We start from the raw sequence: 21,242 nt of genomic DNA, 5'->3' as shown, positions 1-21,242 counted from the left end.
AATTTTAGTGTGAGAAATACACTGGATAAAAATCTAATCAACCACCTCACTTGAAAGATGAGGAAATGAGGTTAGTAGAATGGAGAAGTCCATTTTCCAAGGTCACACTAGGTAGAAGCTGTGGCTATACTAGGCAACAAGTGTTCCAGTACTAAAATCAAGACACAATACTGGTTGTTTAGATATTCTGAAATTAGCAAATCTTCATGGTTCACATCAGTTACTTTACTTAAACATAGTACTTGTACATGTTTAATTTTGGTGGTAAATATATTGACCTAAACAACTATCAGGACTTGTTTTTCCAAAATGGCTTCCTATTGCATGGTCATACATACAGAAAATTGACAGCAAGTTTCTTATTTCATTTATATATAACACTAGTGCTCCCAAAGATGAATGCAAGCTCTCATATCTAATATACTTCATTCTTGTACTTATTTGATGAGCTCTAATGCTTCACATATCAAACTTTACATATTCATAGTTATATATTTCAAATACATTACAAAATCCCACTGCATCTTCTTTAAATTCTGTGATAATTATGCTATTGATATTTGCATATTTGTGAAGGTAATTCTTAGTCTTTTTCGTATAGTGAAGAAAAAGTTGGAAAGCCTAGAAAAACTTCTAGTTGTTAAAATACATTTTTCTTCCACTTATTTTCAACCTGAGATTAATAGCACATCCATCACCTGTTAATGTCTCTGCAGTTATTGACAAACTTAATAAAATTTTGTATACTCTTCTGAATCAATCTTAAATAATAATTCATATTTTATAGGCTCTTAGTCATGTACTATGTTTCACATGCAGTGAAATTACTCCAATTCAAGTCATCTGCCCACTTGCTTTACATATCACTGATTGACATTTCTTTACTTCTTTCAAAAGAAATACCCCTAAGCACACTCGTCTTTTTAGTATGACTTATAAAGTACTTAAGTTATTATAACTATCCTATCATATCACATATTTTGAAGTGCTCCATATTATCCTTGTGACAACAAGAGCAAAGCTTATCACACCATTAACTTCATTTCCATGACATTCAGACAAATGATTTTAGATGTTAACGTGTACATCAGCAATTTACATAGTTATGTCAAAGAAATACAGAAGCCTCCTGGATATTGCTAGTATAATTTATTGAAGAAATAATAATTTCTCAAAGGTTAGGTGTGTATATATGCAAAGATATGCCTCATATGGAAGTACGCTTACCTACAAACTGAATGAAGTCTTCGTTAAGTGTTTGAAACATACCCAATCTTATTTCCTCTCTATATCCCAACTCCTCAAGTGTGTGAGAGCAGAATTGTATCAGACAGACCTGAGTTTCAGTCCTAGCTTTGTCACATACTAGATCTGTGACCCTGGGAAAACTGTTAAATCATTCTAAGTCTCAGTTTCTCCATCAGGGAAACAAGGATAGTAAATAGCACCTACCCCAGAGGATTGTAACAAAGATAAAATTAAATAAATGATGTAAGGCACTCAGCCTGTCAGATATTTTTGCTTTTTCTAATCAAGCTATTCCTTATAGTATTCATAAGACAACTTGTTTTTCATCTATTGTGCCATTATTTGAGCAGTTGCTGTAAATTAAATAGACATCATATAATAGTCATCCCTTAAGATGAAGTCTGGATCTTACCTCTTCTATGAAGCCAGTATCCAATTCTGTGTGTGTGTGTGTGTGTGTGTGTTTGTGCATCTTATTGGTTCAGCTAAAGCTGAAGCATTATGTTATTCTCTAATTTCCAGTGCCTTACATATTAGCGCTTAATTATATATTAGATCATACTAATGATGATGTGTCTGTGTGCATTTTATCTTCCCAATTAGACTGTAAGTTATTAGTGAATTGGAGTGAGTCATAGATCTCTCTTGTAGCCACAGTGATTAGCCACATAGTAAGTACTTAATTGATCAACACTAGATGAATTATGTATTTGGTACAAGTTCCCCATTTCTATCTCACTCCTCATATATCATTGTCATATGCTTCCCTCACAATAGAAAATGAATTTTGAGAGGAAAACACAGGTGTACATGAGACACAGGTGTTTCATTTTCCTGATATATTTTTGGTCAGAGTCAATCCCTCTCTCTCCCTCTCTCTCTAAATTTCCCAATAAGGTATTCAAGCAGGGTTGCATCTAGGTTTTCTGGGCCCTGAAAATTATGTGAGAGACACTTTTTTAGTGTCTTAATATTATTATTTTAATAATATTATTTTTGCAATTTTATAAAAACATATGATCCATGTGACACATTGAAAGGAGAGCAACCCCCTCTAGGACTTAAATGAGTGGTGTGCTTTTATTGGTATCAAGGTAAATCATTGTCTGCATTCAATAGTTGCTCCTGGTAAAGTTCCTAACTTGTGTTGTCATCTCCAAACTCTTCTACTCCTTGATAACAAATGATATTGAAGGGGAAATTTTTTTCAGCTAAAATGTTGTTCTCATTTGACTCTTTTTTAGTGTCAGTTAATTTTATCATTTTGACAAAAACGACATCAACAACAGCAAAAAATATCAAATTATTATTTGAAGACATCTGTATTTGTTTCCTATCACTACTTCAAAATATTTACTTAGTTGTTTAAAACAACACAAATTTATTATCTTACAGTTTTGGAGGTCTGAAATCTGAAATGGATCTCATGGGCATAAAATCAAGATGTCAGTAGGATTGTATTCCTTTCTGGAAACTCTAAGGGAGAATCTGTTTCTTTGCCTTTCCCAGCTTCTAGAGGCCACCCACATTCCTTGAATCATGGTCTCCTAGCAATTTCATAGTCAGCAGGGTTGGTCCGAGTCTTTGTCATACTGCCATTTCTGGTTCTCCCTCTTCTGCCTCCCTCTTCTACTTTTAAGGATCCTTGTGATTACATTGTGTGCACCAGGATAATCCATAATAAACTTCCTTTTTTTTTTTTTTTGGCTGGTATGCGGGATCTTAGTTACCTGACTACGGATCGAAACTGCGCCCCCTGCAGTGGAAGCACGGAGTCATACCTACTGGACCTCCAGGGAAGTCCCTAACCTTCTTATTTTAAAGTCAGCTAAAGAGTAAGTTAAACTACGTCTGCAACTATAATCCTCTTTTGCCATGTATCCTAACAAATTCACATTTACCAGAGATTAAAATGTGGACATGCTTGGTGGGTAGACATTATTCTGCCTACCACAACGTTCTTTGGGAAATCATTGAGCAATAATTAGAACCCATTCATGTAAATTTGTCATTAAATAAATAATATGAATTACAGTCTCTGGGTCAGTGATTCATTCCTTCATACAACAATTACAATTATCTCTATTAACAGTAGTTCTATAAAGTTGCTGTGAACACCAAATTAACAAATACTGAATCCTTATTCCTAGGGGAAACATGTGTGTGAATGTGTGTGTGTGTATATATATATATATATTTACATTTCTGGAGATCTTTGTCCAGCTCTTTCATGATCTTGTACACACACACATCTATCTATCTATCTATCTATCTATCTATCTATCTATCTATCTATCTTTCTTAGGCCTAAATACAATTCTTCCTAGTAGATTCTATTTATTTTACAAAAGAGAAAAGGACATTCATACATGTTAAATGACTTGCCTGAGGACAACCATTAACAGGTACCATAGTTGAGATTTAAATCCCATTCAACTGGCCCGAGTCAGAGCTCACACTACACTGCACTGCCCCCACTATCCCCATCTTCTGGTCATTTCTTAGAGCTGAGACAAGGCAGAAAGGTGTCTGGTGGATCTCAGCTGGGAACATGCACACCAGCAACTCAAAATTTCACCACTGTCTGCATGTCCACAAATGACTGTGAAAATGCCACAAGTATTGATTTGGGGGGTACAAATAAATTCTAGTGAAGTGTATTTGCAAATACAGACTCTGTTAATAATAAGGATCAGCTCTATTTCCTAAGCACCTACTGTGCAGCAAGCTCTGTTCTAGGTTCTAGAAAGAGACAGATTCCTTGGTCTTAAAACACAGGGGGATAAGTCAGAGAATAAGAAAGTAGGTGGATAGATAGATAGATTGATAGAGATATGCATGGAAATTCTATATGGGTATATGTGTGTGTGTACAAGATCGTGAAAGAGCTGGCCCAAGATCTTCAGAAGTGTAAATATGCAAGAATACACTGAATGACAATGCCAATGAAACAGCCATGTAATCTCATTTTCCCTAACCTTGAACAATTTCATTTTCTCTTGCTATTCCCGGCAAGTAGGCTTAGGGGGAAAAAAAATGAGTAAGGCTTAACACAACACTGAAGAATTAACATAGTCAGCTGCTCAGCTGAGCAAAAGTTTTAATGTAAAGTACTGTTAATTGGGAGAGTGGTACCATGCTACACAGACAGACTTGCTGTTCCTTTTTATAACTGTCCTCATTCTGCCAAAAATCCTAAGAATCACTCATTAGCAGCCTTAAAACAACTTGAAGCTGGTATCCCCTGCAAATATTACAAACAGGTCTCAAGAAAACTTATCTAAATCAACAACACTTGTAAACACATATCTAATGTTGAATTTCAAAAAGTAAAGCAAATGGTGCCCAAAATGAATATACTATCTATACGAGTTAAAAAGGAAGAAGAGAAGGAAAGGATTTAAATTTTCTGTACTATTGGGATTCAGCTACATTAGATAAAACATTTTATAAATATTTTGCAATGTGAGCAGATCTTTGCAATGCTTAAACTGAAATATTGTAAGGATGCCAAATCTTCCAGCATCTCCATTTTAAAAGAAAAAAAAGAAGTTCAATTTTCAGTAAAGAGACATATTTATTCATAACTGAATATGATTATTACAAAATTAAAATAAAGGTGAAGGCTTAGGAATACATATATTTCTGCTCAAACAGCAGATGAGAATATTAATTTTTCTAAAGCATGCAGGAAATAGCCAAAATAGTTTTAATAATCTATTGAGCCCACAGGGAAAAATTACTCTACTTTGTTTCCAGGAACAAGCATAGTGCTTGAGAACAGTAATAATAATATTTATAAGGCACTCATTTTCCTTACTGAGGGACTAAAAATATGACAGTTCAAATATGACCATAAATAAAAATTTAACCTTTTTATTACTATAATGAAAAATTGTGAAAATGTTTGATTAGGTTTTTGGAGGTCCAAAATCTTAACGAAAATAAAACTATTCCTGATTTTGCCAAATTGGAAGTATTTAGCTCTAAGTTTTAGTTTAAATTCCTTCAAGAAACTAGCACAGATATACCCATATGTATTTCTTACTTTTTTGGAGTTTATGAACTGTATGCTAAGGTAAGATTTATGTGACCAGTTTGTTTTCACTTAACGTCTCTTTTTCCTCCCCCCTTCCTTCCTTCCTTCCTTCCTTCCTTCCTTCCTTCCTTCTCTCTCTCTCTTTTTGTTTTTGAAACATTTATTATAAGCAGCCAACAGGAATAAGGACTGCTATAGAAGCAATGAGAAATACCTTCTTCCAAATGACATTCCCAGTATTATATAGTTCTATATTGGTGGAGCTAGAAGGAAATAAATTTCATGAAGTTCACTGTCTTGGTTTTACAGTTAAGGAAGTTGAAGTGCATGAAGTGGAAACAATTTCACAAACATCACGTGGTGATTCAACAATAGAATTAAAGCTAGAATAACTATTTCCTTACTTCTGCTCAGGTGTCCCTTCAATTGCATTATGCTGTCTTCTATTCATGCAATAGGGATGCACTGACTGCTTACAATGGGCCAAGAATCATGCAAAGGCTATGGAAAAAATTGCATGGATCTTCTACAAAGTTTACTATGATTGTGGGGCTGGCTCACCTCTTTGTACTCAAGGTTTCCAGATTAAGATTTAAAATGATAGTAATTACAATTTAATTTTAGACATGTGGAACAACTGCTTATGACTTAAGTTATGTATGAACTCATCAAAGAAAGTTGCATGCTAGGATTATTGTTTTCTGGCCATAATATCAGCTATACGTAAGTAGCTATATATGTCAGAAAAAGACTATTGTTATAATATGTACCATCAATAAAAAGATGAGAGCAGTTACTGGCTGTGGAGAGTTCTGAAAATCTGTCTGTGACAGTGTATAAACGCTATGAGGACCAGTAACAATTCTGCCTTGTTCACCATTATTCCTTTGTACCTAGCACAATTCTTTGCCCATTGTAGGTGCTAAAGAGTTTTGTTGTTTGAATGATATGTGTGAAAAGGTATACCCGCAAGAAAAATGAAAGACAATGAGGCTATTTCATTGAACATCACTGTTTTAGACGATAGAGGGAGTTCATGAAATTATTTCTAATATTTCAAGTGAAAAGAGCTTTCTTTATCAAATAAGTCTATTCCTCCCAAAAGATTTTCAGCCCATACTTCTAACACACTAGATCTAACTTTGTATCCAGGAGATCATTTGAATGCACAGAGAGAGACTTTTGTGTACTTTTTAGTGCCAGAAAATAAAAACTGAGGATTTAGAAATTTTGAGTAAACCCAGCTGGGCAGATGTCAATTTTATTGTATTTATGTATTCAGCTCAGAATATTGTGTTAGCTGGCAGGAAACAAAAAAAGCCAAATGCCAATAAAAATAAATGACTCAAATAGGGTTTTACTGAAATAATGTAATTTGAAGATTTTACATATTTGATGAGGAAACCTTCAGTCCCACAAAGGCTATGGGACTCCAGTTATATTTCCCTTTTGGTGTAATTCTGCCTTTATGATGCTGATCCTTTTCCAACCCTTTTAATACATCTGTTCCACGTTGTGAGCATCAAAGTCTGATCTCAGTAAAATCCAAAAGAGGAACCACTTAATTGATCACAGACCTTACTGGAAACATTCCCGAACAAACTATAGCTGGGTCCTTTGCTTCCCTTTCTGGATGATAAACATTGGCTTCTCACTACATTGCACTGGGAATGATTTCTAAGTTTGGCTCATCTTCATTTGATGATGACAATAATGAACAGTTGCTGTGGTCTCTCATTGGTTTTCTCTCAGAGACAGGCAAAATGTTAGAAAGAGAACTCGAGTAAAATGATGCATAACCTTTTTAGAGACCATAAATCTGCTGTCATTGCAACAATGTTTGAGCTAGAGGTTAACATATTCACTTACACAGACTTCCTTTCTCTTCATGTTTTACCAGTAAGTCTCTATAACACCTCCTTTGCCCATTCAGAGAAATAGTTGTAGTAACAAGGATGGTGCCACATGTCTTCCAACTGGGTTGATTTCACTGAAGTCTTATTATTCCTTCATTTCCAAAATAAAGAATGGGATACCAACAAAAAGTCATTCACACCTTCCCACAGCCTCTGATTATAAATATGCTATCCACTATGCTTTTGTACACAAATGCATAATGCAATGGAAAAAGAGTCATGGCCTACAGTGGATATACCTGAAGCATGGATTTGTTTTTACTAAATGTATAGCTTGGGGAAATTGATAATACTGAAGTTCCATTTACCCATTTGTGAACTGACAAAGTTGATAGTTACTCTCATGAATTTTTGTGAGGATTAAATCAGATTTTTAAAATGTGGTTGAAATTTGTTCAGTTCTTACAAGTTCATTTCATGGTTCTGGATGATTTTTTTGAAGAAGCAGAATGACCTTGGAACAGATACTTTAAGTCCAAGAAAACTAAAATAACCTTGAAGAAAGTAAAGTTTGTTCAAAGAATAAAAACAAAATCTCTAAAGTAATATATAGTCTGAGTCGCTTTCTGAAAGTTTAACTGTTGCTTCGCTTCAAGGCAGTTTTTTCACACTGTGACACTGAGGTACCACAGAGGGCAATATGATTTGTTCATTCAAATAGAAATCCCATACAAAGTATTTGCTCAGGATAGGCATAACCTAAATCAGTGCTTCTCAGAGCTAAGTCCAAGAGCCACCCACCATCAAAGATGCTGAAGTACCTGTTTACAATGCAGTTTCCTGCACATTACCTCTGACCTACCAAATCTACAGGTTACCAAGACTCTCAGGTGATTTTTTTGAACTCTAAAACTTTGAGACCCACTGACCTAAGAAAATAAAATGGCTAGTAATTATATCATTCTTATTTAGGGCTCTGTGAGATTTAGGTAAAAACTAGAAAAAGTATTTCAAGGATCTTTGAATCTGGAGTCCAGCATTGCATGAGGGAGAAAGTAGTCCCACCTTGTAGTTACTACCACGAGTACAAGTATTCCAATGCATATATTGTGCAACTTTGTTTTGCTTCATTTCTGATATTGATTTTTACCTATGAGACCTATGTCTTTTGAGTAAATAGATACAGAGATGGAATTGGGAAAGGCTGCTAACATGGGCAAGTTCAGTGGCTGTGATGTCACACCACACAATTGTTTGTAACTCCAGGGTAAACAGAATTAATGGCATTGCAATGCTGCTAGGAAAGGAAACTAAGAAATGAGGAAAGAAAAGCAATTTTTCTAAATACCGAAAATCAAACAACGAGGTTAGCTGGAATTCTGAATTAATAGATCATTACTTATGAAATTAAATATTGGGTAGGAAAAATTCTCAGAAGTGCATTATATGGAAACACTATTGATTATTTAGAAATGGAATGGATGATCTATTGAATTCTTTCCATCCCTGATTTATGTCTCTATACCTGCAGTTTCACACAGAGATGCTTTCCAATAAACTAAATTGAGCGGCCAATAGGTGAATAAATAGAAAAATTTCATACAAATAAGATAAAGACCTACAGGTAGTGGAGAATGAGGACTGAAACACACCAAGAAAGATAATTCTGTTATAAGACACACCAATGGGGCTTCCCTGGTGGTGCAGTGGTTGAGAATCTGCCTGCCAATGCAGGGGACACGGGTTTGAGCCCTGGTCTGGGAAGATCCCACATGCTGCGGAGCAACTGGGCCCGTGAGCCACAACTACTGAGCCTGTGCGTCTGGAGCCTGTGCCCCACAACGGGAGGGGCCGCGATAGTGAAAGGCCCGCACACCGCGATGAAGAGCGGCCCCCGCACCGCGATGAAGAGTGGCCCCCACTTGCCACAACTAGAGAAAGCCCTCACACGAAAACTAAGAGACCCAACACAGTCATAAATAAAAATAAGAAAAAAAAAAAAGACACACCAATGTACTTAAAGTTTTTAAAACTAGATCAGTGTGTACAGTAGGAAACACGGATGTTTGTTTTTCTTCTTCAGTTTCAGACATAAATAAGTTCATTTCCTAAAAATAGCAAAACTTTCCTAGCACAAACTTTATATCTGAAGCTAAATTATGTCTTTTAATTTGGCCTCATTTTAACTTTATTTTATTGGAATACAGGATAATTGCCATGATTTCTGATCTTTTCCTGTGTCCAATGTCACAGTTTGCTTATAAATGATCTTTCTCACTATCAATTGCTAACAAGAGAAAAAGTTTACTATGAAGTAGCATCACGGCAAAGAGGAATCAAAGAGATAGACATTTCTTGTTGTGGATCCAGCAACCACCTGAATCAAAATTATACTTTGATCATGTTCCCCCCAGATAACTCTTATTCAGATTTTTATAGATCATACTTTGAGAAACATATCTAATGGAAAAAAAGCAGCTTTCAATGAGCAGATGAAAATGACATCATAAGAAAATAAATGAACCTAGTGAGCATCAAATTGTATACTGTTATACAAATATGGAGCACTTGGAAGTAGCACCTTAACATACTTGTTTATAGCTTTTGCCTCAGCTGGATTGGTCTACATTACTTCCACTGGCTACAATTCCAAAATGGGTACAGCCTCCCTGTACTTTTGTCATTCAGCTGCTTTCTTATACAAAACGAACCACTCCGACCTTTCCTGAAACATCTTGATTAACAGTCCCATCATTAATGAGTCTACCAACCTCATCTAGACTCCCTCTGTATCTAAAAAACTGACCCTCCAGAAAATAACCATCAAATACCTACCAATCTTACAATTTGTCTTGCATTAGTTCACATAGACAAGTCTATTCCCCTCCATCACCTCCAGGTTCCTCTATGATTGCTCTGCAGACACTTAGAAAATAAAAAGTGTCTAAACTGGATGAAACATGGTAATATAACCTACTTTGTTATCACTCCTTTTATCAGCTGGCTTTCTATGTTCCATGCATTGTATTAGATATGGAATGATTAATATCTGACTCATTTTCAGCATTGCTTTAAAATAAAAGAAGCAAGTTACACACTACTGTTTAAGAAGGGCATTGCCAGAAGAACTACAATCCTGCAGGCTGTGGAAAGAAAACCATATTCACAGAAAGACAGACAAAATGAAAAGGCAGAGGACTATGTACCAGATGAAGGAACACAATAAAACCCCAGGAAAACACCTAAATGAAGTGGAGATAGGCAACTTTCCAGAAAAAGAATTCAGAATAATGGTAGTGAAGATGATCCAGTACCTCGGAAAAAGAATGGAGGCAAAGATCGAGAAGATGCAAGAAATGTTTAACAAAGACCTAGAAAAATTAAAGAACAAACACCTAGAAGAATTAAAGAAAAAATAAACAGAGATGAACAATACAATAATTGAAATGAAAAATACACCAGAAGGAATCAATGGCAGAATAACTGAAGCAGAAGAACAGATAAGTGATCCAGAAGACAGAATGGTGGAATTCACTGCCGTGAAACAGAATAAAGAAACAAGAATGAAAAGAAATGAAGACAGCCTAAGAGACTTTTGGGACAACGTTAAACACACCAACATTCACATTATAGGGGTTCCAGAAAGAGAAAAGAGAGAGAAAGGACCCAAGAAAATATTTGAAGAGATTATGGTTGAAAACTTCCCTAACATGGGAAAGAAATAGCCACCCAAGGCCAGGAAGCACAGAGAGTCCAAGGCAGAATAAACCCAAGGTGAAACACGCCAAGACACATAGTAATCAAATTGACAAAAGTTAAAAGCTAAAGACAAAGAAAAACTATTAAAAGCAACAAGGGAAAATGACAAATAATATACAAGGGAACGCCCATAAGGTTAACAGCTGATTTCTCAGCAGAAACGCTACAAGTCAGAAGGGAATGGCATGACACATTTAAAGTGATGAAAGGGAAGAACCTACAACCTACAACAAGATTACTCTACCCAGCAAGGATCTCATTCAGATTCAATGGGGTAATTAAAAGCTTTACAGACAAGCAAAAGCTAAGAGAATTCAGCACCACCAAACCAGCTCTACAAAAAATGCTAAAGGAACTTCTCTAAGTGGGAAACACACAAGAAAAAAAGACCTACAAAAACAAACCCAAAACAATTAAGAAAATGGTAATAGGAACATACATATCTATAATTATCTTAAATGTGATTGGATTAAATGTTCCAACCAAAAGACACAGGCTTGCTGAATGGATACAAAAACAAGACCCATATATATGCTGTCTACAAGACACCCACTTCAGACCTAGGGAGACATACAGACTGAAAGTGAGGGGATGGAAAAGGATATTCCATGCAAATGGAAGTCAAAAGAAAGCTGGAGTAGCAATACTCATATCAAATAAAGTAGACTTTAAAATAAAGAATGTTACAAGAGACAAGAAGGACACTACATAATGATCAAGGGATCAATCCAAGAAGAAGATATAACAATTATAAATATATATGCAGCCAACATAGGAGCACCTCACTACATAAGGCAAATGCTAACAACTATAAAAGAGGAAATCAACAGTAACACAATGAAATTGGGGGGACTTTAACACCTCACTTACACCAATGGACAGATCATCCAGACAGGAAATTACTAAGGAAACACATGCTTTAAATGATAAAATAGACCAGATAGATTTAATTGATAATTATAGGGCATGCCATCCGCAAGCAGCAGATTCCACTTTCCTCTCAAGTGCACACGGAACATTCTGCAGGATAGATCACAACTTGGGTCACAAATCAAGCCTTGGTAAATTTAAGAAAATTGAAATCATATCAAGCATCTTTTCCGACCACAACACTATGAGATTAGAAATCAATTACAGGGAAAAAAGAGTAAAAAACACAAACACATGGAGGCTAAACAATACGTTACTAAATAATGAAGAGATCACTGAAGAAATCAAAGAGATCATCAAAAAATTCCTAGAGACAAATGACAACGAAAACATGATGATCCAAAACCTATGGGATGCAGCAAAAGCAGTTCTAAGAGGGATGTTTATAGCTATACAAGCCTACCTCAAGAAACAAGAAAAATCTCACATAAATAATCTAATCTTACACCTAAAGGAACTAGAGAAAGAAGAACAAAGCCCAAAATTAGTAGAAGGAAAGAAATCATAAAGACCAGTACAGAAATTAATGAAGTAAAAACAAAGAAAACAATACCAAAGATCAATAAAACTAAAAGCCAGTTCTATGAGAAGATAAACAAAATTGATAAACTTTTATCCAGACTCATCAAGAAAAAGAGGGAGAAGACTCAAATGAATAAAATTAGAAATGAAAAAGGAGAGGTTACAACAGACACCGCAGAAATACAAAGCATCATAAGAGACTACTACAAGCAATGCTATGCCAGTAAAATGGACAACCTGGAAGAAATGGACAAATTCTTAGAAAGGTATAACCTTCCAAAGCCAAACCAGGAAGAAATAGAAAATATGAACAGACAAATCACAAGTAATGAAATTGAAACTGTGACTAAAAATCTTCCAACAAACAAACGTCCAGGACCAGATGGCTTCACAGGTGAATTCTATCAAATATTTAGAGAAGAGCTAACACCCAATCTTCTCAAACTCTTCCAAAAAATTGAAGAGGAAGGAATATTCCCAAGCTCATTCCACGAGGCCAACATCACCCTGATACCAAAACCAGACAAAGATACTACAAACAAAGAAAATAACAGACCAATATCACTGATGAATATAGATGTAAAAATCCTTAACAAAATACCAGCAAACAGAATCAAAAAACACAGTAAAAGGATCATACACCATGATCAAGTGGGATGTATCCCAAGGATGCAAGGATTCTTCAATATATGCAAATCAATCAATGTGATACACCATATTAACAAATTGAAGAATAAAAAGCATATAATCATCTCAACAGATGCAGAAAAAGCTTTTGACAAAATTCAACACCAATTTATGATAAAAACTCTCCAGAAAGTGGGCAGAGAGGGAACCACCTCAACATAATAAAGACCATATACAAGAAACCCACAGCAAACATCATTCTCAATAGTGAAAAACTGAAAGCATTTCCTCTGAGATCAGGAACAAGACAAGGATGTCCGCTGTCGCCGCTATTATTCAACATAGTTTTGGAAGTCCTAGCCATGGCAATCAGAGAAGAAAAAGAAATAAAAGGAATACAAACTGGAATAGAAGAAGTAAAACTGTCACTACTTGCAGATGACATGATACTGTACGTAGAAAATCCTAAGGATGCCACCAGAAAACTAATAGAGCTAATCAATGAATTTGGTAAATTTGCAGGATACAAAATTAATGCACAGAAATCACTTGCATTCCTCTACACTAACAATGAAAGATCAGAAAGAGAAATTAAGGAAACAATTGCATTCACCATTGCAACATAAAGAATAAAATACCTAGGAATAAACCTACCTAAGGAGGTAAAAGACCTGTACCAGAAAACTATGACACTGATGAAAAAAATCAAATATGACACAAACAGATGGAGAGATATACTGTGGATTGGAAGAATCAATATTGGGAAAATGACTATATTACCCAAAGCAATCTACAGATTCAATGCAAACCCTATCAAATTACCAATGGCATTTTTTACAGAACTAGAACAAAAAATCTTAAAATTTGTACGGAAACACAAAAGATCCCGAATAACCAAAGCAATCTTGAGGGAAGAAAATGGAGCTGGAGGAATCAGACTCCCTGACTTCAGACTATACTACAAAGCTACAGTACTCAAGACAATATGGTACTTGCACAAAAACAGAAATATAGATCAATGGAACAGGATAGAAAGCCCAGAGATGAACCCACACACCTATGGTCAACTAATCTATGACAAAGGAGGCAAGGATATACAATGGAGAAAATAGTCTTTTCAATAAGTGGTGCTGGGAAAACTGGACAGTTACATGTAAAAGAATGAAATTAGAACAATCCCTAACACCATACACAAAAATAGACTCAAAATGGATTAAAGACCTAAATGTAAGGTCATAAAACTCTTAGAGGAAAACATAGGAAGAACACTATTTGACATAAATCACAGCAAGATCTTTTGTGATCCACCTCCTAGAGTAATGGAAATAAAAACAAAAATAAACAAAAGGGACCTAATGAAACTTAAAAGCTTGTGCACAGCAAAGGAAACAACAAACAAGACAGAAAGACAACCCTCAGAATGGGAGAAAATATTTGCAAACAAATCAACGGACAAAGGATTAATCTCCAAAATATATAAACAGCTCATGTAGCTCAATATCAAAAAAAAACAAACAACCCAATCAAAAACTGGGCAGAAGACCTAAATAGACATCTCTCCAGAGAAGACATACAGGTGGCCAAGAGGCACATGAAAAGCTCTTCAACATCACTAGTTATTAGAGAAATGTGAATCAAAACTACAATGAGGTATCACCTCACACTGGTTAGAATGGACATCATCAGAAAATCTACAAACAACAAATGCTAGAGAGGGTGTGGAGAAAAGGGAACCCTCTTGCAGTGTTGGGAATGTAAACTGATACAGCCACTATGGAGAACCGTATGGAGGTTCCTTAAAAAACTAAAAATAGAATTATCCTATGACCCAGCAATCCCTCTACTGGGCATATACCCAGAGAAAAGCATAATTCACAAAGACACATGCACCCCAATGTTCATTGCAGCAGTATTTACAATAGCCAGGTCAGGGAAGCAACCTAAATGCCCATTGACAGACGAATGTATAAAGAAGATGTGGTACATACACATAGTGGAATATTACTCAGCCATAAAAAGAAATGAAATTGGGTCATTTTTAGAGAAGTGGATGGACCTAGAGACTGTCATACATAGTGAAGTAAGTCAGAAAGAGAAAAACAAATATCGTATATTAACACATATATGTGGAATCTAAGAAAATGGTACAGATGAACCTGTTTGCAAGGCAGAAATAGAGACACAGATGTAGAGAACAAACGTATGGACACCAAGTGGGGAAAGCCGGGGAGTGCTGGTGGTGGGATGAACTGGGAGACTGGGATTGACATGTATACACTAATATTTATAAAATAGATAAATAATAAGTACCTGCTGTATAAAAAAGTAAAATTAAGTATGTGAGGGAAAAAAAAAGTGCATTACCACTTTCCCTGACCTCAGTGGGCAGAGTCTATCTGGTCCTATTTTGTCCCTCTTGCATCGCTTATATTTTACTTCTGAAAGATTTTTGATAATTTATCTTATATCAATGGCCATATATTGATAAGTCAAAGCATATTGGTGCCCTGAAAATTTATAATAACTGGACTTTGCAAATTTGTAAACCATTATCCTTAGGCATGTATGACTTATTATATGACAATTCTTCATGACACTCTAACAAACATCTCTAGATTCAGTCTTCTTAGACACTATAAACTTATTTTTTAAACTATATGCATAAAAATTAATTTTAAAGGAAGTATGGAGATTTAAACATCTATCATTTTAATGTGCCTTTAGGGGTTCCATGACTGAACAGATAAATCGTGGCTAAAGTAATCATGACTTTTGTAATGCTTAGAAAAGAAAACAAGTTTAATTCACAGCAGTGGCAGATTTGTAGTAGCAATTGTACAAATTGACATCAAAAAAACAGCTCTTCTTCCATGGGAGAATGATTGATATAGATAATCACAGGGATGATATTAGATGAAACAGTCCAGTAAACTTTCTTAAGAGCAGTAACCTTAAATTATTTTTTACTGATTATACTTTTTCTGAGCAGGTGTATACTAAATTAAATGTATCCATTGTAGAATGGAATTCAGCAGCAGCAATTTTAAGACAATCAAGAAGTTTTCTCTTTTTAAGTAAATATTCAGATAGGTACCTTTGAAGAAGAAGACGTAGAGAACAACAGTTTTTAGAATGTTCAAGTTTTGTTTGGTAGTAATAATATGAACATAGATATGCAGATACACTTTCTCATATATAATTGAATTTAATGCTAAGAATGAACTTCTGCAGGAGTCAGAATAGGTTATTACTTTAACCCTTAAAGCAGAAGTCCAGAGAGGTTAAGTGAATGGGTCATGGCTAAGGCAAATGATGGAGCCAGAGCTGGAACCATGGCCCTTGAGAGGCATCAGTACATACTTAGTATTTCCAGACAACATGATGCCTCTTAAATTGTTTTTTCTTCTAATTATTTTCTAAATTAGTCTAAAATATCATCTGATAAATAATACTAAATATTTCAGCAGCATTTTAGGAAATATTTTACATTTTCTATCACATCAAGATTATTTCTTCTTTCTGATGTTAAAAAAATGAAGAAACTAAGTCTCAGAAAGGTTAAATAATTGTCAAAGCTCAGGTGGGTCCAAGTCTTCTGACTTCCTATAATATTATAAAAATAGTGATCTGAGTAATGGAGGGGTATGAATTACTTCACCTAAGTTTTGTTCTAAATCCACAAGAGTGACAAAAGAAAGACCATTGGGGTTGGTTCTAGTGCCTAGATCAGTGATTTCTCAACTGTGGCTACATATTAGCATGACCAAGGGACTAACAGTATTTTTTAAGGCACCCAAGAAACTCCAATGTGCAGCCAAAGTTGAGGGTCACTGCTGTAGGCACAAAGACAGTGTTATGAAGGCAAGTTCCAAGTGTACTCTCTCTTGCCTCTGCCTCCTCTAAGTTTTTTTTAATATATAAGATATTAAAATATTTTTCCTAACTCACCAAAGAACAAACTTGGGATCACAAAACTTTAGGGGATCTAAAGATCATCTAGGCCATTGATTCTCAACTTTGGCTACACATTTGAATCACCTAGGGAGGTTTTCAAAAATAATCAATGCCTAGGTCCAACCCAGAGCCATAAATCAGAATATCTGGCTGTGGGGCCTGGGTACCAGTATTTTCTAAAAGCTACCCCGGTGATTCTAATGTGCAGCAAGGATTGAGAAATATTAAACAAATTTCTCAATAAGTTAGAATTAAGAACTTAAAGCTATTTGCTCTAGGAAAGCAAAGTTGAATTAGTTGGGTTGAATAATTGCCTTTTTACTTAAAATCATAATGTGCTTCTAACTACAGAAGATGATTTAAGTTCTTCAAGATATTTTGATTTTAAAGGTTGCCAATATATTCTAATACTTTCATTGAATACAAGAAAAAAATAGGTGCTTTTGAAGAGAGACTCTCTTTATTTTATAAGAACAAATAAATATGCATAGCATATCTATTACCAGTCATGATATCCTTAATGCATTTACTGGAAAAGAAAAAAAAGAGAGAGAGAGAGTCTATTCCACAGAACTCAACAATGTCTAAGATTTATTCTTTCTTCTTCAGATCACACTTAATCCTTTGAGAAATTTCATACTCAATAATTCTCCCTTGCATCTTCCATGATAGAATCTATATTTAATAATAATTTTTCTTATATTAAAATTTAAATTAATTTGTGGAATAGTTCTTGGAAAGTCATAGCATATCAACATTTTTCTTGGAATACATAGTATATTCATAACTTCAATTTTAATACTTAAGTGTAACAACAGGCATAAGAGCTATAAAAATAACTTTTTTCCTTTAATACCTTGAAGTGCTACTGGGCTATTTATTGCGGATGTGTTAATTCTACAGAGCTTCGAAACAAAGCAGGGCCCTGAAGGGTCACACAGTTTGGAAATTTGGATAGACGTGTACTTTACATGAAATCCTCAGTCTTTGTTATAGAGTAGGGGTACTAGAATTCCACACACTGCTTAAAAAATGAAATTTAAAATGTCAAACATCCTCAGCTATTAGGATTTCACATTATTACTAAACCTCAAGAGTAATTTCGCTTTGTAAACATTACTGCAGAGTTCAATTTGGAGCTAATAAGTTCTTTAACTATCACGCAATCACAAATCTATAATTACTGCATGATTCCATTTATATAAAACTCTAGAATAGACAAAACTAATCTATAGTGAGAGAAAACAGATCAGTAGTTGCCTGGGACAGGACTAGGGAAGAGCTACTACAAAGAGGTGTAAGGGAACTACACACTTTGATGGAAAATATTCTATAACTCGATTGTGGTGGTGGGTACATGAATGTGCAGAGTTGTCAGAATACATTGAACTGTACAATCAAAATCGGTGCATTTTATGGCATGTACAGTTTTCAAAGGACAAAAATATAGAGCATATGGCAATAGACCCTTCAAAAGGTTTATAACTAAAATGACCATACAATTATATGGTAATTCGAAATTTAGAGAAGCTATCCCACTCCATATGGAATTCTTTTATTTTATCTTATGACACATAAAACAGAATAAAGCCATAATTTTTTATTTTAAATCATTGTTTCAGTATATTTTAAATTGAGAGTTAACCAGGGTATCGATGAAATTGTCTCAAAGTGCCAAGTAATTAGCTAATCCAGGTTTTTAGAGGCAAACTTTTTCTCATGGAAGCAATTTTAGTGCTTGCAACAATCTGTACCTATGAATAAAACAAAAAAGCCTAATTGGATCAAGGAAAGCGCTTAGATATTCAATTAGTTGTACATACCACATTGCATATGCAAGCAGAGCAGATGCATTTAACTGTGGCTAGAATATATATAATGCTTTTCAAATGATGAGTAAATTGACATTAAATATCTGTGAAATAGCTAAGCAGAAAGTTTTAGTAGCTATCCCCATGCTTGCAGAGTTATCATAAAATTATCATATTGAAGAGGTCTAAATTATGGGACTGTAATTCTAGGATCAGAAGTCAAGCTTTGTTCCCCATCATAAAAATCAATGTTTCATGTGCAGGTATGATACAGATATATCTTTTCCTCAAATGTGACATTTACATAATTTTTAAATATTGAAACTAGATAAGGAATCAACATAGAACACGTATTGCTTGAATTCCTTTGGTTTAGAATTCATTTGATGTATACTAGCCTAGTTCTTACTATTGAACCTTCATATCTACACACATATTATAAGAATATATAGACCTAAAACCATTCTAATTTTATGATTGTTCCTTTCCCTTGATTAGGTGAAAATGAGATTCTGAATATTCAGAGGCAATATGGTGTAATAAAAATATTACTGGACCTAAAGTAGCACTCTACAAAAAGTAAAATACCTCCTTGAATTTCAGTATTCTCATTTTTCAGTGGAGATTAATAATCCCTGTCTTAGCTAATTCGCAAGGGTTTTGAGAATCCAATAATGTAATATATGGGAAAGTCCTGTATAAACATGAAGTAGTATCATTATTATGCTTAAGTTTTCTTCCACACAATATTTGTTGTCAAGAAGTATGTATCAGATTTCTACTCTTTATATATTATTTAGAACTTTAGCCATTTTGCTTTTAAGTACAAAACTAATGCACTCATGTCATACAGCCAAATGTTTATTAGATACAGGGAATCAGCATTTTAATAGCTTTTAACAGCTCTATAGCAGCACCATATTACACGCTTCAGTTTAACTTAGACCCAAAACCTAATTCAACACTTTGGATTTTTATATTTTAGAACACTTAGGAGCATAGATTTTCTTTACTCCTCCAAGAGCCGGCCACTGTTAACAATGATGGAAACCATTCAGACAAGAGAGGAATATATGCACCTTGAACTGTGATATCAAATTCAATTATCCACCATAATTTCTGGAGATTATAAATCACAGGAAAAATACAGCATTAAAATAAAGATTAATATTTTGAATCTGAGTATTTATTAGCTTGTTCTTTTTTTTTTAAGCATCTTTATTGGAGTATAATTGCTTTACACTGGTATGTTAGTTTCTGCTTTATAACAAAGCTAACACAAATATATGGGATCTAAAAAAAAAAAAAGGTTCTGAAAAACCTAGGGGCAGGACAGGAATAAAGACACAGACGTAGAGAATGGACTTGAGGACACGGGGAAGGGGAAAGGTAAGCTGTTCTTTTTCTTTTTACTGTAAATCTGAATCCTGGTCAGAATTTATAAGCATAAACACATATGTATTAGTACACTTAAATTTGAAATGTAATAACAATATCAATGACTAAGTATAGTATCTCTTACTTGGTCTTAAATGTTTTGTAAAGGTATGTCTTACAAGAACAAGAAAATTTGGCTGTGGTCATTGTATAAGCACTGTGACCTGTACATGTTTATAGGCTAATTAGGCACACTATTTGAAAATTAAATGCATACACAAATATGTTGATATATGTGTAACTGATTTTACTCATAGCATGTGCAACCTCTAATGGCCCATCTCCATAGGTTTACAAAATATACCTCTCACCACCAACACTTTCCCTTTTAGGCATCAGTAGTCACCGATAAAAACAGAAAAGCAGGTATCTAATTTGAAAACATCCAGCCACGTAACTATCTCCATGAGCCACAAGACTCTAGAGGACTGAGTTACAATGAGTAGGCCTGAGAGAAGTGGACCGAAATCACTGGGAAGTTATGTCCCAAGACTTGAGTATCCAAGACAACATTGAAATGAGAAGAGCAACAGAGACATAGAAGGAAGTAAAGCAGATTAAGTAGACTCTGCAATTTTGTTACATGTGGCTGCGAAATCATCTACTATCATCATGATTAAAAGAAATAATTTCAACTGCAACGGCAAAATAGCTGGCTTCAGAATTGAATCCACAATATAATGAGCAAAATGTCTATTCTCTAAAGAGTGCCAGTATCATTTAGTCATTTATCTATAAAGATAAGCTATAAATCATATCCTCAATATATGTTAATGTTATAACTTTATAAAAATGAGCTATGCTGTGTAAGTTCAAGTTGAACACATGGCAAACAGAATGTAAATTCAGAACTGAAAAATCAATTTTCAAAGATTGCACTGTGTTGGTATTTTGATAAGTGAGCTAAGCACCACTAATGTTCCTCATTTATTTTATTTTTGTTTTTGGAGTTTTTAGTCCCAGTTCAATAATAAAATGAAAGCTTGGTATAAATTGAAAAACATTATGCAATACCTGAAAGATAACACAATTTCCAGTTGTCAAAGTAAAATTAATTTC

The 21,242-nt window shown here is 34.6% G+C and overlaps 1 protein-coding gene across 1 annotated transcript in view; it reads right to left on the bottom strand.

Annotated features, from left to right (window-relative positions):
- The window catches only part of PCDH11X (protocadherin 11 X-linked), a 698,845-nt gene that overhangs the window by 453,754 nt on the left and 223,849 nt on the right, over positions 1 to 21,242 (bottom strand). The gene's annotated exons all lie outside the window — the stretch shown is intronic.

This window comes from Balaenoptera acutorostrata, chromosome X, assembly GCF_949987535.1.
Source record: "Balaenoptera acutorostrata chromosome X, mBalAcu1.1, whole genome shotgun sequence".
Taxonomy (NCBI): Eukaryota; Metazoa; Chordata; class Mammalia; order Artiodactyla; family Balaenopteridae; genus Balaenoptera; species Balaenoptera acutorostrata.
Note: the sequence above shows the minus strand (reverse complement) of the source record. Positions and strands in the feature narration are given on the sequence as shown.